Source organism: Bos grunniens, chromosome 16, assembly GCF_055505025.1.
Source record: "Bos grunniens cultivar Pamir isolate PY7600 chromosome 16, Bosgru_T2T1.0, whole genome shotgun sequence".
Lineage (NCBI taxonomy): Eukaryota > Metazoa > Chordata > Mammalia > Artiodactyla > Bovidae > Bos > Bos grunniens.
The window spans coordinates 73,816,580-73,842,724 of NC_141180.1; the positions used below are offsets into that span (position 1 = coordinate 73,816,580).

At 37.1% G+C, this 26,145-nt stretch overlaps 1 protein-coding gene and 1 long non-coding RNA gene across 43 annotated transcripts in view; one reads left to right on the forward strand and one right to left on the reverse strand.

Moving 5' to 3' along the window:
- Positions 1–1,687: 1,687 nt before the first annotated feature.
- Positions 1,688–18,676, reverse strand: LOC147357004 (uncharacterized). 2 transcript variants are annotated; one of them, XR_015143709.1, is made up of 4 exons: positions 18,467–18,676; positions 15,615–15,707; positions 4,984–5,188; positions 1,688–1,937 (listed from the first exon to the last, which is right to left on the reverse strand). It is a non-coding gene; the product is annotated as an uncharacterized LOC147357004 (long non-coding RNA). The 2 variants fall into 2 exon arrangements; XR_015143710.1 differs by lacking the exon at positions 4,984–5,188.
- LOC147357005 (uncharacterized) overlaps positions 18,674–26,145 on the forward strand; it is a 42,040-nt gene continuing 34,568 nt past the window's right edge. For all 41 annotated transcript variants that reach the window (XM_086345409.1, XM_086345410.1, XM_086345413.1 and 38 more), the window contains exon 1: positions 18,674–19,041. The gene's annotated coding sequence lies outside the window, so the exon portion shown is untranslated. The remainder of the gene's footprint in view (positions 19,042–26,145) is intronic.

Consider the following 26,145-nt stretch of genomic DNA (forward strand, 5'->3'; position numbering starts at 1 on the left):
GTTAGATAAAGTTGCATTCCTATAGGACAAAGGTGCAATGGGTTTACAACAAAGGAAAGCATTTATTACCTTAAGGGTCTAAAGTTGTTAACACCAAGGCCACTATTTATTTTTTATACATACCAACTATATTAATTAATACACTTCCAAGGGTACAATACAGGGGATGTGGAAACATGGCAGCAAGCATTGGCTCAACAATGAAATCTTCTACTAGTTCTATTCTGACAATTTCTAACTCTCCGAGAGGCTCTATACTATTTGAATATCTTAAGCTTCCCGTGCCTCTCGCTGTTGGGAGACTGTAAACAATTGTAGCTGTAGGAGTCCCGGTAAACCTGTCAGGCAAGTCAGAGAGCCATCTGAGGGGTTTGTAAACTAAAACACTCTTGTCATGCCCAGGAACTTTATTAACTGGAGCTGTAACTTAACTCTTTTTCAGAGGGAGAGATGGTGGTGGGGTACGGCCCCCTGTAAAGTCAGAGGTGTAGGTGAGAGCACAAAGCAGTAAAGTAGGCAGACTCCGGTTTTGGGGTAGATGCTCAGGCAGGCCCAGAGGGGTACCCCTCGAGTTCTGGCTTGCCTTGCCCACCAGAACTCTCCCACATAACCTTGTTATGGGTGGGGACTCCCGTGCTGGCTCCCGGCAGCTTCTCATAAGGAATTTCTCTCCTAGACTTACATCAACACCTGTCAAAACGACTTTTCTAAATTTTTGCTACATTCTTGCTCATATATCCAAGTGCTCTTATTACCTAGAAGATTGAGCATAAATTCTTTATTTTCTAATCTAAGATCCTTCCAAAGTCAGGTTTAATATGTTTCCAACACTGCAAAGAACTAACTCATTTGAAAAGACCCTGATGCTGAGAAAGGTAGAAGGCAGGAGAAGAAGGGGATGACAGAGGATGAGATGGTTGAATGGCATCACCGACTCAATAGACATGAGTTTGAGTTGGCTCTAGGAGTTGGTGATGAACAGGGAAGCCTGGCGTGCTGCAGTCCATGGGGTCGCAAAGAGTTGGACACAACTGAGCAACTGAACTGAACTGAATATCATGTTTAACTAGTTATTTGCAATGCAAATGCTAACAATACAAAGCTTTTACTCTGGTCACACTAGGCTCTGTAGTATTGCCAGCTGGCACACATTATGCGATGCCTAGGTACTGCATTTTCTCAAGCCATCTCCATGTTCTGGAACGATCTCTCCTCTCCTCCTGCACAAATCCTATCTACCCTAAGAGTCTAGTTCAAGTCCTCCATCTTTATAATCAGAGTAACTCACAATGATGCCTTCTTTCCTGAGTTTAGAAAAACACTATCTCATTTAATCCATGCTTAACTCATGTGACAGTTATGCTATATAGACCACACTTTTAAAGCAGCACTTTAACACTTTTATGAACATGAATAATACCAATTACTACCATAGACCCTTTCCTAATAAAGATTTTGACCCATTTACCTTGGCTTTGAAAAGTCTAAGGGATTTAGAATTAGCTAGTGTGGGATATTTTAGGTTTTCCTTTGAACTTCTTTCTTCTTTTTATTCCACAGATTTTCTATCATTTGTCCAAATGTATATTTGCTCAATATACTGAAAACAAAATTCAAGTTGTCTTCTATACCTCTACCATCCTATGATGCTTTTGTATAGTATGACACACAGCAATACACAATGCAATACACAAAATGCATTTGTTTATTGAACACCAAAATTAGACTTCAATTTTATAAGTGTTTACATCACAAAAACAATATGGGGCTTTATGGGGAAATAAAAATATAAAAATAAATAAATGTGTGGTTTTCTGAAAATACAGGCCTTATGTGAGCTACATCACCTTACACCACATCATTCAGCTCCAGTGTGGTGTCTGGAGATGGGTTTATCACCATGTAGGACAGGGTATTTTGATGATCATTCATTTCATCTAGAAGATAAATAAATGCCAAGTTAGTTATACCACTTACAGAAAATTATGGGAATTATTGCAGAGCATCTTACCTTCAAATCACATAGCTGTCAATAAAAACTTGCTATAGTTTTGCGCACAGTATGACTGTTTATATAACTTTGACTATTTTTAAATTACTGCTATTGGAAATATCTGACAAGTAGTCATTTTTTGTTCCAACAGATGTTAAAAAATAAAGTATCTAATTCTGTTCAAAACAACCACAGTTATAAGCTACCTTGTAAGCTATTATGCTAACACTTTTTGTAAGTCTAAAAAAGTATTTCTATTACAGAAATGGCTGGACAGGATGTTTACTTGATTTGCTATGCTTTAATAATGGCTTCAGCAATACGTGAACCGTGAACTTCCAGATGTTTAAGTTGGTTTTAGAAAAGGCAGAGGAACCAGAGATCAAATTGCCAACATCTGCTGGATCATGGAAAAAGCAAGAGAGTTCCAGAAAAACATCTATTTCTGCTTTCTTGACTATGACAAAGCCTTTGACTGTGTGGATCACAATAAACTGAAAAATTCTGAAAAAGATGGGTATACCAGACCACCTGACCTGCCTCTTGAGAAATGTGTATGCAGGTCAGGAAGCAACAGTTAGAACTGGACATGGAACAACAGACTGGTTCCAAATAGGAAAAGGAGTACGTCAAGGCTGTATATTGTCACTCTGCTTATTTAACTTCTATGCAGAGCACATCATGAGAAACGCTGGGCTGGAAGAAGCACAAGCTGGAATCAAGATTGCCGGGAGAAATATCAGTAACCTCAGATATGCAGATGACACCACTCTTACGGCAAAAAGTGAAGAGGAACTAAAAAGCCTCTTAATGAAAGTGAAAGAGGAGAGTAAAAAAGTTGGCTTAAAGCTCAACATTCAGAAAACTAAGATCATGGCGTGCATCCCATCACTTCATGGGGAATAGATGGGGAAACAGTGGAAACAGTGTCAGACTTTATTATTATTAACTTTACAATACTGTATTGATTTTGCCATACATCAACATGCATATATTTTTGGGCTCCAAAATCACTGCAGATGGTGATTGCAGCCATGAAATTAAAAGATGCTCACTCCTTGGAAAGAAAGTTTTGACCAACCTAGACAGCATATTCAAAAGCAGAGACATTACTTTGCCAACAAAGTTTTGTCTAGTCAAGGCTAGGGTTTTTCCAGTAGTCATGTATGAATGTGAGAGTTGGACTGTGAAAAAAACTGAGCACTGAAGAATTGATGCTTTTGAACTGTGGTGTTGGAGATGACTCTTGAGAGTCCCTTGGACTGCAAGGAGGTCCCACCAGTCCATCCTAAAGACCAGTCTTGGGTGTTCATTGGAAGGACTGATGCTAAAGCTGAAACTCCAAAACTTTGGCCACCTCATGCGAAGAACTGACTCACTGGAAAAGACCCTGATGCTGGGAGAGATTGGAGGCAAGAGAAGAAGGGGACAACAGAAGATGAGATGGCTCGATGGCATCACTGACTCGATGGACATGCATCTGGGTAAACTCCGGGAGTTGGTGATGGACAGGGAGGCCTGGCGTGCTGCGTTTCATGGGGTCACAAAGAGTCGGACACAACTGAGTGACTGAACTGAACTGAATAATTATAAGAAATTGTGGTTATAGATGGTCATCCAGACATTCATATGGAAATACTGTGAAAAAAAATCATCTAATGGCATTGTGTTTTAAAAAACACAACAGATATGCATCTAAATAGCATGAAAACCCTAAGTACATTTGACTTCCTTACATAATACATCTGATATAAAACATGGTAGTATTCTGGAAGAATGCAGAGTCCTGTGGATCAGATCTACCTGTAAGTTTCAAGGGAAGTGTGCCACTGAATCATTTGTTTTTTTATCAAAAACATACATATTCTAAAAATAAACAGCTGTGCCCTTTAAGTTTTGTCAATTCACTGTGAGGACATCATCAGACTTCAAGTTTGGAGAGTTGACGTGGCATTGGAAAGGAAAAGAAAACAGCTTTAGAATTGAGTTTTTTAGTTTCCAAGGCTATGAGAAGGTGTAAATACAGAGGCTTGCGGACACACAGTCAATAAATATTAATCCTCCCAAGGGTAAAGTTTTTAAGCTGGAAGGGCACTGTTTCAAAACCTGCTCTGGAGACATAGTCCTCTCTAGCTATTTCAGTTAAGATTAACTTGACTCCTAAAGTGGTACTAAATTTTCCAGTTTGACCCAAAAATCTAAAACTATGTTTCATACCAATAGAGATACATCAACATGAAAATAACTTAATAAAATTAAATATAATTTTAGGCCAATACAGATGATTCTAATAATTTTCTACACTGGAAAATATATTATTTTTGTAAAATAGTATCTACCACAATGTGCTTCTAACTAGAAACCTGTCACTGGACTGTGAAAGATAGTACTTTCAGTTACGGTCTTTCAAGTTGATATGCAGATGTGACATTTTTAAGTCTATAAATAAAAATCATTATCTTACAAAGCAATTAAACTGCAGTATAATTGAAGCTTCCAGTAAGTTTTCCAGTAAAATTATTATAAGATTATCAAGTTAATATTCAAATAAAGGCATATACTCAGTTGCATAACCCCAGGGCAGACACAAGGAATTGTATCCTGCCATGGGGATAAGGTTGCCAGGCAAAATAGAGAATGCCCTGTGAAATCTGAAATTCAGACTAAAAATGAACAAGTTTAAGCATATTTATATACCATATATTGAATGTAACATGCTTGTACTAAAAATCATTTGTTGTTTATTTGAAATTCAAATTTAACTAGGCATCCTATAATTCTTTTTGCTAAATCTGCCAATAGTACTAGGGGTGTGTAATTATGACTAATTCAGAAAACTGGAGCTTGGAATTCCAATGAGTATATAAAAAGCTTACTCCAAATAAGGTGCGATTTCACCTCAAGGCATATTGTACTGGCAGGAGATCACCAGAATCCTATTTTTATACAGAAAGCAATTTTGACGTATGTAGAAGGAAATGGCAACCCACTCCAGTATTCTTGCGTGGAGAATCCTAGGGACAGAGGAGCCTGGTGGGTTGCCATCTATGGGGTCGCACAGAGTCGGACATGACTGAAGTGACTTAGCAGCAGCAGCATTGTTCTTGAAAAATTTCTCCTTTGTATGAATTTCCACATAGGCTAAACAAAATCACAGCAGTTGATACTGCATCCTGGAGACTGAAGCATGATGCCCTGAAACGTAACAGGTCATTAGAAAATCTCCATCTCATTTGGCTCTCAAATACCATCTAGTTGATAACATGAAAAAGTAAAATAAATACATTTCTGTACAAATTCCAAAAGATTTTGAAAAGACTTTATGTATTTTCATTTTAATAGTTGAATTTACTACTTTAAGAGCTTCCCAGGTGGTTCAGTGGTAAGGAACCCGTCTGTCCACGCAGGAGACAGTCGGGAAATCCCGTAGAGGAGGGAATGGCAACCCACTCCAGTAGTCTTGTTTGGGAAATCCCATGGACAGAGGAGCCTGGCGGACTACAGTCCAGTCCATGGGGTCACAAAGAGTCAGACATGACTTAGCAACTGAGAACGCATACTACTTTAAGCTTAAAGGTATTTCACCTGAAGTAATATCTGAGATTGAAGAAAAATGTATTGAAAATATTATCTGATTTAAAAATAAGTATGGTTTTCAATTTTGTTGCCATCTTTTAGTACCCCCAAATGACTTACAGGAGGCATTTTTATCATTAGTTGATAATCATAATTTATGACATGATTTTTGTTATTTTTTTCTCCAGTTTGGTCATTTAATAATGTTAACTAGGCATTACTGTGCTTCCCTGGTGGCTCAGATGGTAAAGAATCTGCCTGCAATGTGGGAAACTTGGGTTCAGTCCCTGGGTTGGGAAGAAGCCCTGGAGAAGGGAATAGCTACCCACTCCACTATTCTTGCCTGGAGAATTCCATGGACAGAGGAGGTTGGCGGGCAACAGTCCATGAGGTCGCAAAGAGACATGACTGAGAGACTTTCACTTTCAGGTATGATTAGTCACAAATAATCCTAAATCTGGAGACAACAATGAACAGGACAGGCCAAGTCTACAGATTCACCTATAACAAGTTAGCTGTAAACATTCTATATGATTTTAGCATGTTATTTATCTTAGAATATTCATTAATATTCTGTTGAAATTCACTAATTCCAAATGCACATGCAATCAGTTTTGACACTACATAACATAGTGCAACCTCTACCATAATTATGACATACAATATTTCTATAATGACAAAAAGTACCCTCCTGGCCTTTTGCAGTTTATTCCTTCCTCTCATGCCCCATCCTTAGAATCACTGATTTCTAGAACCATTCACTCAGCTAGGATCTTACAGTGTGTGTGTGATTTTTTTTAAAACTTTTTATTTTGAAATGATTGCATGTTAACATGTAGGAAATAATACAAAATGATGATGTGATGATGTGTTACTCCATTGGTAAAACTTGTAATAGTATGATATCAAAACCAAGCTATTGATATTGATAAAACCCACCAGTCTTACTCAAATTTCCCAAGTTTTACTTACATTCATTTTATGTGTGTTTTATATCTATAGTTCTTTACAGTTTATTTTATTTTTTAACTTTACAATATTGTATTGGTTTTGCCATATATAAACTTAAATCTGCCACAGGTATACACGTGTTCCCCATCCTGAACCCTCCTCCCTCCTCCCTCCGCATACCATCCCTCTGGGTCGTCTCAGTGCACCAGCCCCAAGCATCCAGTATCGTGCATTGAACCTGGACTGGCGACTCGTTTCATATATGATGTTATACATGATTCAATGCCATTTTCCCAAAGCATCCCACCCTCTCCCTCTCCCACAGAGTCCAAAAGACTGTTCTATACATCTGTGTCTCTTTTGCTGTCTCGTATACAGGGTTATTGTTACCATCTTTCTAAATTCCATATGTATGTGTTATTATACTGTATTGGTGTTTTTCTTTCTGGCTTACTTCACTCTATATAATAGGCTCCAGTTTCATCCACCTCATTAGAACTGATTCAAATGTATTCTTTTAAATGGCTGAGTAATACTCCATTGTGTATACGTACCACAGCTTTCTTATCCATTCATCTGCTGATGGACATCTAGGTTGCTTCCATGTCCTGGCTATTATAAATAGTGCTGAAATGAACATTTGGGTACTCCCATTGCTGGGCATACACACCGAGGAAACCAGAATTGAAAGAGATACATGTACCCCAATGTTCATTACAGTGTGTTTTTTTTAAGGCTTTTATCCCCTTCGTGAAATCTTTTTGTTGAGTATCCAAGTTGTTGCCTGGATCTACTTTAATATTAATACAGTCATTCAAGTTTTCTTTAGAATTGTAATTACATACAATTTAATTATATCCTTTTGCTTTTAATCTATTTCTTTCTTTACATTTTAAGTGTTACTTTTAGACAAAATAAAGCTGGGTATTGCTTCTTTTAATCCCATCTGATGACTTCTGCCTCTTAATTGAAATGTTTAATTCATTTATATGTAATATAAATATTAATATTGTTGCTGTTGTGTCCAATTCTCTGATACTCCGTGGACTGCAGCACGACAGGCTCCCCTGGTATCAAGTACCAATACTGCTACTGCTAAGTCACTTCAGTAGTGTCCGACTCTGTGCGACCCCATAGACTGCAGCCCACCAGGCTCCCCCGTCCCTGGGGTTCTCCAGGCAAGAACACTGGAGTGGGTTGCCATTTCCTTCTCCAATGCATTAAAATGAAAAGTGAAAGTGAAGTTGCTCAGTCGTGTCCGACCCTCAGCGACCCCATGGACTGCAGCCTTCCAGGCTCCTCCATCCATGGGATTTTCCAGGTAAGAATACTGGAGTGGGGTGCCATTGCCTTCTCCGCAAGTATCAATACAATAGGATTTAAATCTACCATCTTGCAGTTATATTTCACTTGTTCCAGATGTTCTCTGCACCTCTCTTTTTTCTCTGCCTTCTTTGGATTAATTGAGGATTTATACAGTTATTCTTATAATCATTCCATTTTATTTGCAATATTGGTTATTAGTTATATGTCTTTGATTTTCTTTTTTTTTTTTTTATAGCTTCTCTAGGTCATTGGTTGGCAATTGTTTTTTGAAGAACTAAACAGTTAATATTTCAGACTTTTCAGGCCATATGAGCTCTGCTGCTCCTGCTACTAAGTCGCTTCAGTCATGTCTTACTCTGTGAGACCCCACAGATGGCAGCCCACCAGGCTCCCCGTCCCTGGGATTCTCCAGGCAAGAACACTGGAGTGGGTTGCCATTTCCTTCTCCAATGCATGAAAGGGAAAAGTGAAAGTGAACTTGCTCAGTCGTGTCCGACTCTTAGCCACCCCATGGACTGCAGCCTACCAGGCTCCTCCGTCCATGGGATTTTCCAGGCAAGAATACTGGAGTGGGTTGCCATTGCCTTTTCCCATATGAACTCTGCTGTACTTACTAAACTTTTTCAACTGGAAAGTGGAAGCAGCCATAGAAAATGCAAAAATCACTAAGAATGATTGCTTTTATTTTATCCCAAAACTGGCATGCTACCATTTGCTGTCCCTTACTCTAGGGTTTAAAATATACAGCTTTCATTTTTCAGTGTCTACTCTTAAATAGCACATCACTTTGCATGTAATTTAACAAACTTTCGTGTGTGCTAAGTCACTTCAGTCATATTTTATTCTTTGAAACCCTATAAACTGTGCCTTCGGGCTCCTCTGTCCACGTGATTCTCCAAGCAAGTATACTGGAGTGAGTTGCATGTGCTCCTCCAGGGGATCTTCCCCAACCAGGGATTGAACTCACATCTCATGTCTCCTGCATTGGCACACAGGTTCTTTACCAATAGTACCACTGGGAAGCCCTTAACAAACTTACTATATTCTATTGAGATAGAATTATGTATTATATATTATTATTAATATATAATATTATCAACAATACATCAATATAAATATTATATTAATATATAATATTATATATTATTATTCTTCCTTAATTATGTATTACTGCCATACTTTTCTGCTTCTATATATTATAAACCTTACAATGTTTGTCATAAATGGCAAATTATTTTTGAACAAAATTTTTAAATAGAAATGTAACTTTTACATTTGCCCATATGCTTACTTATTTTGTTTAGACCTAAAGTTCCACCTGGCATTATTTTTCTTCTATCTTAAGAATTTCCTTTAACAATTTCTTTCATACTGCAGAGCTGTTGTTGACAAATTTTCTCAGCTTTTGTTTTTTAAACCTCGTGCTTATTTGCTTTTAGTTCAGAAAGATAGTTTTACTATGTATAGTGTATTAGGTAGACTATTTTATTTGTTATATTTATATTCCTTGAGCTTCACTGAGCTTCTGAGATTCTGAATAGAGTTCCCACCAAATTTGGACAAAAAAATGTTGATCATTATTTCTTCAAATATCCATTCTCTTCCTCCTGTTTCTCCATTTATGAAATTACTCAATATTATCCCACAAGTAGCTTGCACCAAATTTTCAAGGCTTTTACTTTTTCTTTTCTTCTTTATTCTGCATATTGGATAGTCTATTTCTGGGACTTTATGTTCATTGATGTTTTGATTCTGCAGCAGCTATTTTTATGTAAATCCCATGCAACATATATATTTTTTCCCCAAGTAAAATATGGAATAGTAAAGTATTACAAATTCTAACCTATATGAGCTTCATGTCTTCAAATTTTCTCCTTATCATTCTATTTTCTTCTACCATCTTGAACATATGGATCATATTGTATTATATAACTACTGTAATATTATTTTTTTTAATCTGTTTCTGTTGATTGAATTGTTTCTACTGGTACTGGTCATATTTTCTTGTTTGGGGTCCACTTACATGACTTCCAGCCTGTAAAAGGCCTAAATCACTTGTTAAACTTTTCTTGGGTAACAAAGTTATGTGCTGATTTTTTCCAACACCTGTACACGATTGGTTTATGTTTTTTCTAGTTATTTAAATTGAGACTATAGACAATCATCATAATTGGTAACTTCTTGTTGTTGTTTCAGTGCATTTGGAAAGCTCATTTTTGCTTTCATTGACTATTTAAACAAATTCATAATAAAATGTTGAACTCATAAAATGTTCATTCAACTAATGAAATTTTTTCTCAATGACAAAAATATTTTATTTTACTCAAATGTCCACATTTTTCTTAGACATATGCCAAAACACAGTATTTGATTTCCAGGTGTAAAGATAAAATACATAGATTATTAAGTGCAATTAAGTTAATGGTAGAGTTAAATTATGTAAAAATTTGACATAATGGAGAAATTAATGAAACAAAGCTTTATAGTTTTACTTTAGGGAGACACAGAAAATTCATTGCAGAAATAATTGCATTTACCATAAATCATTAGCAGCTCAGCAAATATCTCTCTTAAAAGCTTCATTACTTTATCTATTAAGGAAACTGATGAATTGTTTCTATTAACATTCCATATACAGAATGAGGTTAACATAAAATCCATGGATTTATCCTCCTGTGTCTGCCTCCTTGTGAGAATGGGTTAGTTCTGGAAATGCAGAATAACATAAAATCACCTATTTTCTGAAATTCTATACTGGCAGTATACTGATTGTACATATCAATACTATTTTACTCATACTGGGAAATGGAAAATGATACATTTCAAAAAACAGTAAAAATTCAGTATCAGTTTCTTTTGAAATACTAAATTATTATTGAAGTCATTACAGTGATCTCAGATACTTATATTATTCCTCCCATGTGCTAAATGTTGTAAAATATTTCCGAAAAATATCTAACTTTGGTGCCTTTCCCTCTTTGGTAATATGTTTCAGGACAAATTTATAACCTTTTACTAGAAAATGTACTTGACCTATTGATTAGAATTTGGGGGAATTTTAAATTAAAACTTACATGAAAATAATCAATGATTTATAAAAGAGTCTGAAAATAGAAGTTGATGATATTACTATTGCTATTACTGCTACCACCACCACAATATATATCATAAGTTTGGGTGGGAGTAACAATCCTTTCTTATTAATTTTGGTTGTTTCTATCCCATAAAAAAGAGAATGACTAAGAATTAAGTCGCCATGTTAACTATAAAACCAGGTCTTGGTTAATCTGTTGATTATTTCAGGCAAATTACAAACTTATTTAACAAAGAAACTAAGACTTCCTGATAGATGTAATGAAAGCCATGTCTAATTAGTAAGTAGTTACCTCTGTCACTTAAAAGGATGTCTTTTTTTCCCCCATTGATGTTCCCTTTCTTACTAACACTATGAAACAAAGGGATCCATGTCAAAATCAGAACTTGCAGCACTGGTCATACCAGGAACGCTTACTTGCCAATTTATAATGGCAAATATATTTATATAATATATAAAATATATAATTATACATATGTAATATATAATTATATATATATGATGTATAATATAAATATCAAATATTTAAAATGTGTGTCATACTAATAGTTAAGAATACATATGTCAATAGTTATTAAGAATAATTTTAGTGAGTATGAGAGCCAAATAAATTGTTGAAGAATGATGCCAGGTATTAACACAAACTAATGATTGTATATGTATATCTACAGTACAGCTTATAGATTGAAGAATCTTTTGTCCCTTGTGTTCTATTATTTTATATCCGATCTCTTTGGGAAAACCTGATTACCTCATTTGTTGGTTAAAAAACATGATGCTCAGGGAGACAGTGACTTATCCAAGGACACATGGCCAGTTAGTATATAATGCCATGAAGTTTGAGGTAAGTTTTTAAAATTATATTGAAGATATTTTCCAAAAAAATTAAATAAAAGACAAGCAGAATTTGTAGGTCATCACATTAGTTAATTTCTCAAGACATGCAGGTTCTCATTCTGTCTCCCAAACCCTTGAGGCCAGATGTGCTCCACTAGTAAATTTTTTAGATTTAGAAAGTAATATAAGGCACATAATGTATTTGATGTAATATTCTCAGTTGGGTCTGAAGCAGCAATGTTCATATTTCTGCAGCAAACATATGAATATTTACAATAAATTTGATCAAATATCCAAATAGTTTCAAGCAATTTGGATCAACTTCTGTGTTTAAACAAGTTTTGGTGTCAAACCTACTTAAAAACTCAGTCTCCAGAAATTTTGGATTTTAAAAGTACAAGTGAAAGATTATATACCTGTAATCTCACTAATGTCCCTTGAAGGATAGGTATATGTTTATCTTAGACAACAACATGCACAAGCATTTACATTATTTCAACCTAACATGTAGAAACAGGCTGTATCAGGAAATATTAAAAATTTATCCTCTGGTTTTAAAGAATTATCTTTCTTTTGGAATTGAATATGATTTAAAAAAAATAAGTGAGAGGTAACCTTTAGGGAGTTACTTGTCAAAAATTAACAATTTAGTGACCTTTTAGATGTTAAGCATTTCTCAGTGTTTATGATTTTTTATTATTTGAGATATAATTAAGTTTTTCTTTAAACAGTACAAAAATAACTTTTCTAATATATCATTTATAATGCAGCATTGTTCTGCAGGTTTCGTAATTTTTCAGAAAGAGAAAGAAGATCTGGGAAAGGATACTGCTGAAGACAGATGAAGGAAAGTAAGAATCCTTTCTATCTGGTAGTGTCTCAGCAAAGGGGTAGAGAAGAAGTGAACTGAGAGCAAACATGAGGTGATGATGCAAAGACATGGAATGTAATTAGTAGATAAAAGAAAACACAGGAGACAAATTGAGGAGTAAGGAGTGTGTGTGCACATATGTGGACTTGTGTTTGTTTTAGGATTAAGGGAAGAGGCCTGATTTCCTTAGAAGAGGAACTAAGAAAAAAAAGGGAGAAATATGACATATTAGGAGAGGGGGGTTAGAAAATAGAATTTGGATTTGAAAGAACTAGGCAGAAGGACTAAAAGTAGAAGGAAATAATCCTTTCATCTGAAACAAACAAGTTAATTATAAAATTAATTCAGAAGAAGAAATATCTAAATATAGTTAGGCAAATACTGACAAAGAAGAGTGAAATGTCCCTAGCCTTATCAGATATTAAAATATAGAATAAAGACTGCAATTAAAACAGTGGGTGATTTTTGTCAGAACAGGCAGACAAAAATCTGCCTGTTGTCTCTATTGTAACACAAGAGAAAGTCTAGAAATAGACACCAATAACATGTATGAATTTAAAATCTGCTAAAAGCAGGATCTAAAAATCGATGGAATGGGGTGTGCATTTTAGTAAATGGTATCACATAACTAAGGGCGTCTCTGGTGGCTCAGGTGGTAAAGAATTCGCCAGCAATTTGGGAGACCTGGGTTTGATCCCTGAGTCAAGAAGATCTGCTGGAGGCGGGCATGGCAACCCACTCCAGTATTCTTGCCTGGAGAATCCCCATGGACAGAGGAGCCTGGTGTGCTACAGCCCATGAGGTCACAAAGAGTCAGACACAACTGAGCTACTAAGCACAGCACAGCACATTATATAACTCAACGTAGAAAACTATCTTCAGTTCAGTTCAGTCGCTCAATCGTGTCCGACTCTTTGCGACCCCATGAATCGCGGCACGCCAGGCCTCCCTGTGCATCACCAACTCCCAGAGTTCACTCAGACTCACGTCCATCGAGTCAGTGATGCCATTCAGCCATCTCATCTTCTGTTGTCCCCTTCTCCTCCTGCCCCCAATCCCTTCCAGCATCAGAGTCTTTTCCAATGAGTCAACTCTTCGCATGAAAATTATCTTAGAAAATACAAAAATGTGTTCCCTTGCCTACCAAATATACCAGGGTAATTTCCAAATAAATCATATATTTGAATACAAAAGGTGAAACCAAATAAGTAATGAAAAATGTGGAAGAATTCCCCTCTAAACTGGAAGAAAGACAGCCAAAGCCACCATGATATCTCATCTGGATTACCATAATAGTCTCCTAATTCACTGATGTGTGTCTGCCCATGCTCTCTTATTCTTAAATTCTACAACTAGACTGATTCTTTTGAAGTCTAAATTAAACTATACAACTCCTCTCCTCAAAATCCTGTAATATGTCTGTATTCAACAAAAGGTAAAGTCAAAAGAGTTGGACATCTTAGTGACTAAACAACAAGAAAAGGAGAAAACATCTGTATGATGGTCTACAAAGCCTCATATAATCTGATCACCTTGTTACTTCCCTAATTCCATTTCCTCTTTCTCAGTCATTGTTCACAAGTTCACAACTCAACAAGTTCACAAGTTCAACAAGCTCACAACTTGTTACACTAGCCTCTTGCCTGATTTTGAAATACGCTAGGGCTTTAGCATTAGTTATAAAGCCAAATCCAGTCTCTGTACCCTGACACTAAATTAAATCTCAGAGACAGAGTTTGGACTTGGGTTCTGTTTTGGGTTCTGAGGGTGGGGTGTCTAGGACTTTGTGGGCTTACTCTTTATTGGTGACTTTAAAGCTTAAGGCTGGGTAAGGAACAGGGTAACCCTTAAAGGGACATTACCCTTAATGAGGGTAAGGAACAGGAAAAGCTGCTGGTTATCTAGATTATCCAGGACTTTTTTTTTTTTTTTTTAATTGAAATACAGTATAGTTGACTTGCAATTCTGATTTATATATACATATATAGCCACTCTTTTTTAGATTCTTTTTCATGTAGGTCATTACAGAATAACGAGTTCCCTGTGCTATACAGTTGGTTCTTATAAGTAATGTATTTTATATATAGTAGAGTGTATATGTCAGTCCCAATCTCCCAACGTATCTTTTCCCTCCTCCGCTTGCTTCCCCCTTGGTAACTGTAAGTTGGTTTTTCGCATCTGTGACTCTTTCTGTTTTGTTAATAAGTTCATTTGTACCATATTTTTTAGATTCCACATATAAGTGATATTATATGGCATTTGTCTTCCTTTGTCCGATTTACTTCACTCATCATGGTTATCTCTAGGTCCAGGGCATTTTTTATTTTTATTTTTATTTTTTATTTATTTATTTTTTTTTTTGTGCTCTTCGGTGGCCCTTGTGTAGCGGAGGCCGCCGGCTGAGCCTGGGAGGCAACCCTACCCTACTTCTTGCGCCTGCCCCAGGGCATTTTTTAAAGGGACTTTCTTGGGTGGCACAGCCTGGATCCTTATCTAAGGGTTCTGCCAGTAGCTATGTCATGCAGTTGGCTATATGATTATTCAAAATAGATGCCATGAAAATGGATGCCTTGGCAATCAAAAACTTAACTGCAAGTTACAATTAAATGGTTAATGCTAGGCACTTATACCACGTTGCCAATAACATGATTCAATTTTTAAACAAAAATTAGCACTTTGGAAAACTTGTATCAGCATTCTAGTTTTACTGAAAAAACTGATGAAACTGATTGTGACTTTTTATACTGTAGAATGAAATAGGTCAGTATCAGACATAATCACCACCTTCTTAATGGTCAATACATGAAGGTGCAAAATGATGCATATGTGAGAGACCAATTCAAAGTGAATGGATCACCAGTGGGCTTTAACATAAGAGAAAATAATGAATCCACTGACATAGTTACAGCTTCTACTTTGTAAGCAAACTTTACAAAATTAATAGTTATTTAGTTTTTGTGTCATACCTGAGAAACATATCCATCATCATCTGAAAAGATGGTTAAAACATTCTTTTCTTCCAACTGGACTACAGAATGAAGTGAGCAAATCTTCATTTTCTTCAAGGAAAATAATATATTTCAATAGACTGAATAAAGAACCTCATAAATAAAGTGGCATTGTTTCATATTTTTGAAAATCTATTTTTTGCATATCTCACTGATGTGGAAAGTACAGGTCTTTATATAAAAAATATGCTAACCCATAATAGGTTACTTATTTGCACTTTTAACCAAATACATTCATTCTATCATTTTTAGAATAAATAAATATTTATTCTGTAAGTCAGTGTCAGACTTTATTTTTTGGGGCTCCAAAATCACTGCAGATGATGACTGCAGCCATGAAATTAAAAGACATTTGTTTCTTGGAAGAAAAGGTATGACCAACATAGACATCATATTAAAGAGCAGAGGCATTACTTTGCCAACAAAGGTCCATCTAGTCAAGGCTATGGTTTTTCCAGTGGTCATGTATGGATGTGAGAGTTGGACCATAAAGAAAGCTGAGCACCGAAGAATTGATGCTTTTGAATTGTGGTGTTGGAGAAGACTCTTGAGAGTCCCTTGGACTGCAAGGAGATCCAACCAGTCCATCCTAAAGGAAATCAGTCCTGAATATTCATTGGAAGGACTGATGCTGAAGCTGAAACTCCAATACTTTGGGCACCTGATGCAAAGAACTCACTCATTTGAAAAGACCCTGATGCTGGGAAAGAGCGAAGGCAGGAGAAGGAGATGACAGAGGATGAGATGTTTGGATGACATTACTGACTCAACGGACATGAGGTTGAGTAAACTCTGGGAGTTAGTGATACACAGGGAGACCTGGCGTGCTTGCAGTCCAAGAGGTTGCAAAGAGTCAGACACTACTGAGCGACTGACCTGAATGAGTATTGACTTTTGTAGCTATTCTTTGTTCAGTTTCTGAACAAAAATAATATTCCCAAGATAAATTTTTATCTTGACCTCAAAAAAATTATGCTTAATACATCCATATGTGGGAGGAAACATTTTGTCAAATTCTGAAAAGCTGCTAATGTGAGGCAATAATCATTTTTCTTATTGAAAATAAATAAGTTTTCTGGTTTCATATGGAGTTTATGTCTGTAACAGCTGCCTCTGGACTCATGAATCATGAAAGGTAAAAACAAGAGAACATATGGTGGCTTTTGTATATTTTCTCCAGAGAGTTCATTTTGAAGTTTTTCAGAATTTGTCTTAAAATCTGACAGTATTATTAATCTAATTTCCATGGAGAAAGAAAAACATCCTCTTTTATACTTCTTTTTAGAAATTAGAGAGGAAAATTGCAAGTAAATTTTGGTGTTGTATATATGTATACATCAGTTCACTTCAGTTCAGTCGCTCAGTTGCGTCTGACTCTTAGCGACCCCATGGACCACAGCCTACCAGGCTCCTCCGTCCATGGGATCCTCCAGGCAAGAGTACTTGAGTGGGGTGCCATTGCCTTCTTCTAAGAGGAAAGCAAGCATGGAGTAAGTGTGTAAGGGGCTTCCCAAGTGGCTCAGTGGTAAAGAATCTGCCTGCCGATGCAGGAGATGTGGGTTCCATCCGTCTGGAAGACCACTGGGTGAAGGAAATTCCAACCACTCTAGTATTCTTTCCTGGGGAATCCCATGGACAGAGGGCTACAAGAAGATATGACTTAGAGACTAAAAGTCAGATATGACTTAGAGACTAAATGAAACTAAATGACATCACAAGTGGATAAGAACACTATTTTCTGTTGGGTAGCCTACAAAGGCCTTTCTGCTCAGGTATCTTCTTTCACCTATTTATGGACTTATCACATACTTGTCACACAGTATTTATGGTTAATATTTCTTTATACAACCTACAGAGTTCCAGCTCTTCCGTGGATTGCCTGTACCTGTTCACACACATCTGCAATGTTTCCTTCCATAGAGAGGAAACAGCACTGCTGGGTTCTCTTTATTCCAGCTTAGGATAATTATCCTGCTTAAGGCATATATTCAGCTTAGGATAATTATCCTGCTTAAGCTTAGCTCAGGGCTTCCTGGCTCAGCTATTAAAGAATCTTCCTGCAATGCAGGAGACCCCAGTTTGATTCCTGAGTTAGGAAGATTCCCTGGAGAATCCATAGTATACTCACTCAAGTATTCATGAGCTTCCCTGGTGGCCCAGATGGTAACAAATCCTTCTGCAATGAATGCAGGAGACCTCAGTTAGATCCCTGGATTGGGAAGATCCCCTGGAGGAGGGCGTGGCACCCATTCCAGTATTCTTGCCTGGAAAATCCCCACAGCCAGAGGAGTTTAGCAGGCTACATTCCATGGGATCACAAAGAGTCAGACAGGATTGTGCCACTAAGCATACCACAACACAAGCTTAGCTCTGTTCTTTCCTCCCCTCTTTTTCTTGGGAGCCAGCTTCCAAAGGAGCCGGGGAGGTAGAAAGGCTCTAAACTGTTACTGAGTGACTCGGTCCATATCTAGGATCTGTTACTGGGAAGACCATCAGCCCACATATAGAAGCCACAGAAACGTTGACTTCCTCATTAAAAATGCAATATTTTATTCCCATTTGCTTAACTCACTTCTTTTATTTATTTATTTGAAATCCAATGAGGAAAAGGGAGGTTATTTGAAGCACCATATTTAAGAATTATGAAGAAAGGATAGGGGAAAAAAATTATCTAGAAGAAGACACAGAGATGAATGAGGAAACCATCAAGGAATTTAAACAGCAGTAGCTCATTTGACAAAAGGAGAATCAACCATTGAATTAAACATCTCTGAAATACCGAGTAAAGTGAGGAGATTAAAACTACATACCTGTGGAGCGGCCAACACAGAGTTCCTTTGTAACAGTGGAAGAAATGGTTTTAGTGGATGTGAGAAGCACAAGTGGCTGGTACGAGATGAGGAGTGAAAGGCTGTGAAGCCTGTGCTGATGGCACGTGAGGACAACTGCCCCGTAACCACGCAAACACGGAAAGCGTCTGTGAAAAGAAAGTGTAAGGGCGCAGGCGCGAGGCTGTTATCGCGAGACCATTGGCGTTGGGGTTAAAGGTCGGGAGACTGTTAGCCTGGTATTTAACGGTCTTCCTGCTCTGCTGATGATCAGCCTAACGGTGGTCCTCTTGGCAGAGTGCAGCAAGACGTGGACCTAGGTCTTATTCTGTGGCCCTCCAGGCCCTTTGGCCTCAGGACCATCGGGTGAGCTGGAGACCCAGAACAGGCTGAGAGGACTGTCTCACAGAACTCTGGAGCCCCCATAAATGCCAGAGCCCCCCTCACCACCACCCACCACCCAGGTCCAGACCTGGAAGCAGCCGGGAACCTCACCCCCATCCCTGCTCTGGTTCTGGGAGTCCTCAGCAGCTGGAGGATATCACAGGACCATTAAGGTAAGAGCTTCAACCAACTTCTGTGTCTCCATCCAAGTTTCCAAACTTGGTCCAGCTTTCATCAGTTGGCCACCCCCAGGAGATAGCCAGAGGTCAAGGTTCAGGTGCAAGGACCTTGTACATCATTACTTCAGACCCACCTCTATGGTTGGGACCTCTCTCAAAGAAGGGTGAGTGTTGTGAGATGGAGATTAACCTGATTGCTATTTGCTGCAAATGATACTCTCCAGTTTAAATGAAAAGCCGAAGGACCAGCCAGCTATGAAGCTCCTCTCTGTCTAATATCTTAAAAAAATGTGTGTAAGACCCTTTGCTGAAAACAGGGAAACAAACCTAAAAGAGCAAACCAGAAAAACAGAGTAGAATCACTGGGTGTGGATCAGGACCTATTTGAATTTCCTGTTATTTCGCTGTAATACTCCTCATCTCTGTAGTTTTTGCCAAGGATTCTTCTTAACTCAATGACCTGTCTTCCTGGACTCACATCCTCCATGAATTATCCTCCGCTTCTCGCTAGTTTTACATTTTGCCCTTCATTGTTGTTGTTCAGTTGCTAAGTTGTGTCCAACTGTTTGCAACCCAATGGACTGCAGCATGCCAGGTTCCCCTGTCCTTCACTGTTTCCCCAAGTTTGCTCAAATTCACATCCATGGAGTCAGTGATGCTATCTAACCATCATCCTCTGTCACCCCCTTCTTCTCCTGCCCTCAGTCTTTCCCAGCATCAAGGTTTTTTTTTTTTTTTTTTTTTTTAAATAAGTCGGCTCTTGGCATCAGGTGGCTAAAGTATTGGAGCTTCAGCTTTAGCATAGTTCTTCCAATGAATATTCAGGGTTGATTTACTTTAGGATGGACTGGTTTGATCTCCTTGCTGTCTGAGGGACTCTCAAGATTCTTTTCCAGCACCACAATTTAGGAAGCATCAATTCTTTGGTGCTCAGCCTCCTTTTTAACTTCTCCTTTATCCAGCCCTTCCTTAGAGAAACAGCCTTACTACCAATGACACCATTTAATTAGCTACTATATGTGAAAATATTTAGCAGTGTTCCTGACAATCAATTGCTTAATTCTAGTTAAATATTGGGTTGTTTTTCTTTTTTCCTAGAGACAGTTGAGTATACAGTTCATATGAAGGACAGCATCCTTCATACTAATGAAGGACAAATTCTTCAGTAAGTGCTGTGATGTTTTTTAGATATTATACAGAGAGACAGCTGCTAATGATTTATATAGAAATCTATTTAGACTGACATCTGCCATATTCCCAATAAAAGCAAAGCACTTACCTAAACCTATGCAATGTTTTAGTAAATGCTTTCTTTGAAATTCTAGAGTACTAAATCAGAAGCCTTTTGCTAAATTAATAACAAGTTGTTGAATCAAAGTAGGACTAACTCAATAATAAATAAGAGAAGAATTTTATTGATTACCACTTAAAAAAGTAAAATTACACTCCAGTTGGCATAAATTTTGTAGCTGCTCAGTGAGCACATTTCTTCTCCTGCACATGGCCACGCATTCTGGAGACTGGATGTGATGGAAATGATCCATGCCACTTCTGCATTCCATTAGTAATTCCTGAATTGCTCCTTCATGATCATTCCCCCCTCAACAAGCTGGAGGAAGACAAGCAGGACTAGCCTGGAATTCACATGTTGAAAATAATGATTTTCAACATAATTTAAGTATGTTAAAACAATTAACTTATATTTGAACATTATCTGTTAATCTAGAATAAGAAGCAAGCTAAAAAGGAAAGAAGTTACTTGATTTGTACTTGTATGTGTTCAGATTTATTCACTGATTACTCTTTCCTTTGCACAACAAAGTGAGCAAAATACTGTTTGCAAACATGGCAAATCAAAGTATCCAAATGAAAACATTTACTCCAAAGGGAATGGTTTTGCCTTACAGACAAATTAAAAACCAGCTGTTCCAGCCTTCATGGAAAACATTATACAGCAACCAGTTTGTCCACAAATGAGTCATTTCAACGAATGTAATACATAATACTGCTGGTGGCATTATTTTGATGGGCTAGGTTTATTAAGGTCATTGAGTTAAAAAAAATAAAACATTATGTGTACAATAATTGCAAATTGCTCTACAAAGTATCTTTTAAGTTCAAAAGGAAGGGTTCTTCCTACACTAAGTTGAGTTTCTTGCATTTGCTATTGTAACACAGACATAACACATAGACAATACAGAATAGTGCATATTAATTTAGGTAAGAGTTTTATAGTTCAAAGCAGAAAATCCAACAGGAGTGCTATTGGCAACAAGCTACCATTATATAAGATAAATTAATGGAAATAAAGCCATGTACTCAACAGTTCTGAGTGAACTCCAGAAATGAATAAAGCAGTGTCCAGACTGCTAAAACTTCAGTACTAAATAATTCATTGCTTCATAGAGCTAACCATCTAATAAAGAAGAACAGGTACTAAACAACAAATTATGTTACTGACACTCAGTCCTAATTTTAATAATTTAATTCTGTATTTCCTAAGGTGACTTAAATTACTTCATTTTAATTTGATTCAATTTAAAAGTATGCATTTTTAATTGTGTCATACATGACTATAGTAGTTGGGAATGTAACAGTAAACTGAAAAAAAAGTAAATCTCTGCTCTAATAAAGTTTCAGTTTTCATGAGAGGCTGAGAATCCTAAAATTTCAGGTTACATAGACTATTACTAGGTGACTCTCCATGGTTCACAGCTTTGTCATGGTGAGGGGTTTTGCATAGCTGAATGAAGCTATGAGCCAGGCCATGCAGGGTCACTGGTGATTAGTGCTATGAAAGAAAAGAAACGAACTTAGGAGAATGAGAGTGTTACGATATTCAAGAGCAGAATTAGGTAATTATTTACTGATATGAGTCAAATATTGAAGGAGCTGCAGGATGTAGAAAATGGGAAGATACTTGGAATGTATTTCCAGACAGACGAAACAAGAAGTATTAAAGTTCATGAGGCAGAAGTGTGTTCAGTGAAAAGCAAGTTCAGTAGGGTGAAGAAAGGTATCAGGGGAAGATGAATAGAAGATAGGGAGATAAAGTGTTATGGACTGAATGTGTCCCCACAAATTGATATATTAAACTCCTAACTCCCAATATGATGATACTTAGATATGGGACTTTGAGGAAGTAATTAGGGTTCAGTTCAGTTCAGTTGCTCAGTTGTGTCCTGTAGTCTCTGTGACCCCAAGCACATACCAGACTTCCCTGCCAGTCACCATCTGACACTATATAAGTAAGATGAAGGAAGCAGATGTGATGTAAATTACTGTAGAAAACCCTAACGATGACAAACTCTAAAAAACATGATTTTAAAAACAGAATCTGAAGATAATAAATTGGGACGTGTTGCTAATGCAGTCAAGAACAAGACCAAGAAGATGAATGAGAGGATTTCAAGAGCAAAGAAATGTTTACTTCCTTTTTTAAACCCAAAGTTGGGAACAGAAAGTCTATTTGCAAAATGTACAATGCCCATACATTTCAAAAGAACGATTTTTGACCCATTTTCTATACCTAGAAAAGCATCATTATGTTTTTTTTTTTCTTTTTAAAGGACACTCTTAGAAAAACTGGAAAAATCAAGGTATGGTGTTTTGTATTAAATTCTGCTTAAAGTCAGTTTTAAGCAGTTTGCTATTATATAGTAATTTATTTAATTTCTTTCCATTCAGTTCAGTCACTCAGTAATGTCTGACTCTGCAACCCCATGGACTGTAGCACTCCAAGGCTTCCCTGTTCATCACCAACTCCTGGAGCTTGCTCAAACCCATGTCCATTGAGTCAGTGATGCCCTCCAAGCATCTCATCCTCTGTCATCCTCTGCTCTCCTGCCTTTAGTCTTTCAGAATCAGGGTCTTTTCTAATGAGTCACTTCTTCACATCAGGTAGCCACAGTATTGGAGGTTCAGCTTCAGCATCAGTCCTTCCAATGAATATTCAGGAATGATTTCCTTTAGGATTGACTGGGTTGATCTCCTTACTGTCCAAGGGACTCTCAAGGGTCTTCTCCAACACCGTAGTTCAATAGCATCAATTCTTTGGTGCTCAGCTTTAAAGTCCAACTCTCGCATCCATACATGCCTACTGGAAGGACCATAGCTTTGACTATACAGTCCCTTGTCAGCAAAGTAATGTCTCAGCTTTTTAATTTGCTGTCTAGGTCTGTCTGACTAATTAGAGTTAGATGATGTCATTAGTCACTCAGTTGTGTCCAACTCTTTGTGACCCTGTGGCCTGTAACCTCTGTCCATGGAAATCTCCAGGCAAGGATATTGGAGTGGGTAGCCTCTCCCTTCAGGGGGTATTCCTGACCCAGGGATCGAACCCGGGTCTTCCGCATTGTAGACAGACACTTTACTGTCTGAGCCACAAGGGAAGTCCTATATAAGATTGCAGTACTCACCAAATTTGTCTAAAGATTGAACACAGTCTCTATCAGAGGCCCAACTGGTTCCACTGCAGAAATTGACAAACACAGTCTAAAATTCATGTAGAGTGGCAGGGGACTTAAAAAGCCAAAACAGCCTTAAAAAATAAAAGTTGTTAGACTCATAGCTCCCAGTTTCAGATCTTATTACAAACCATAGTATTCAAAACAGTGTGGTACTTGCATAAAGATAGACACATAGACCAGTGGAATAGGACTGAGAGTCTGGAAATAAAACTTTATATCTGTAGTCAATTGGTTTTTAGCAAAGGAATCAACACTGTTCAACTGGGAAAGAATAGTCTTTTCAACAACTGATGCTGGGACAACTGGATAGCCACATGCAATATAATAAAATTGGACTCTTACCTCATGCTGTTACACAATCTATCTAGAAGTAGATGTAACATGTAAAAATAAAAACAAACTACAAAACTTTTAGAAGAAAACACAGGGATAAATTTCTGTGACCTCAGATTTCACAGATAATTCTTAGATATGATACCAAAAGTATAAGCAACAAAATAAAAATTTTTTATTAGATTTCATCAAAAATAAAAACACTTCTGCTTCATGAGAAACTATCAAGGGAAGTGAAAAGATAAAAAGAAATTATTTGAAAATTAAATTTATGATAAGGTACTTTCTTTCTAGGATATGCAGAAACATTACAGTTCAATTAGAAGAAGACAACCCAATTAAAGAATGAGTGAGGAACCTGAATAGATATTTCTATAAAGAAGTTATATGAATGACCAATAAGCACATGAAAAGATGCTCAGCATCATTAACTACCTGGGAAATCCAGACTGAAACCACAATGAGTTTTCTTTCACCTTATACTCACTAATATGGCTATAATCAAAAAGTCAGATTATAAGTGTTAGCAAGGATGTGAGAGTTGGACTGTGAAGAAAGCTGAACACCAAAGAATTGATGCTTTTGAACTGTGGTGTTGGAGAAGACTCTTGAGAGTCCCTTGGACTGCAAGGAGATCCAACCTGTCCATTCTAAAGGAAATCAGTCCTGGGTGTTCATTGGAAGGACTGATGCTAAAGCTGAAACTCCCAATACTTTGGCCACTTCATGCCAAAGTTGGAAAAGACTCTGATGTTGGGAGGGATTGGGGGCAGGAGGAGAAGGGAACGACAGAGGATGAGGTGGCTGGATGGCATCACTGGCTTGATGGACATGAGTTTGAGTGAACTGCAGGAGTTGGTGATGGACAGGGAGGCCTGGAGTGCTGCAATTCATGGGGTCGCAAAGAGTCGAACACGACTGTGCGACTGAACTGGACTGAACTGAAGGATGAGAAGTATCAAACTCCTTATAGACTGCTGGTGGGAATATAAAATGGTATAGCCATACTTGAAAACAATCTGGTGATTTGTGAAACTTTTCCATATGTTACCTTTTTACCCATAAATTCCACACCCTAGTAGATACCTCAGAGAAACTAAAATGCATGTCCACACAGAAATTAGTAGAAAAATATTTATACCAACCTTATTAATAATAGCCAAAAGATGGAAATAACCTGAATTCTATCAGCTTACAAATGGATAAATGAAATGTAGTATATCCACACACTGGAATATCATTTAGTCATAAAAAGTGATGGGTTAGTGATACATGCTACAATATTTATGAATTTTGAAACCATGATGTTAAGTGAAAGCAGCTAGTCACAGAATGCCACATAGTATGTGAATTGTCCAGAATGGGTAAATCTATAGAGACAAGAGGGGTTTCCCTGGTGGCTCAGTGGTAAAGAATTCACCTGTAATGCAGGAGACCCAGTTTCGATCCCTGAGTCAGGAAGATCCCCTGGAGAAGAGGACATTGCAACCCACTCCAATATTATTGCCTGGCAAATCCCATGGACAGAAGAGCCTGGCAGCTTTAGTCCATAAGGTCACAAAGAGTCAGGGAAGCCAAAATGACTAAGCAGAGACATATTCATAGAGACAGAAAGCAGGTTAAGGGTTACTTAGGTTTGAGTTGAGGGCTTAATGTGAATATAAGATGGTAATACCTAAAGAGTTCATGGTTTCTTTTTATGGAGACTATAAAATTGAGAATAATGATGGTTGTATATTTCTGCCTATATAGTAAAACAGTGAGTTATACCCACTCGGTAAACTGTATGTTATGAGAATTATATTTAAATAAAACCACTATAAAGAAAAATAAAACATTTGGTGAAGAATTGAAGATAGGAAAAAATTTTTTTGAGAAGTTCTATAATAAAAAGGAATTTAATGGGGCCAGAATTAGATGAAATAACATGGTCAGGGGAAGTTTTGGGTTTTTTTATTTATTTTTTAAATAAGGAAGCACAACGTGGAGAAAAAGGAGCAAGAAATTTATGGAGGATGTTTAGGTGCTGAAAAGAGCATGTGAGACAATTTAACAAAGACAATGGCTTTATGACAAATATTCTATTAGAAAACTTAGTTACTTCTAATTAAATAAACATTGATTTTGACCCTAAATAACTTGAGCTAATCAAGCCAAGTTTACTACCACTTATTTATGAAACTGGATTTTTTATCTTTTTAGTCCTAAAATCAGTTCCCATTCTATTCCATAATCTGAGATTTGGATAATGCTATTTAGATTATTTTTACAAATTCTGATCACTCTTCTGGGTCCC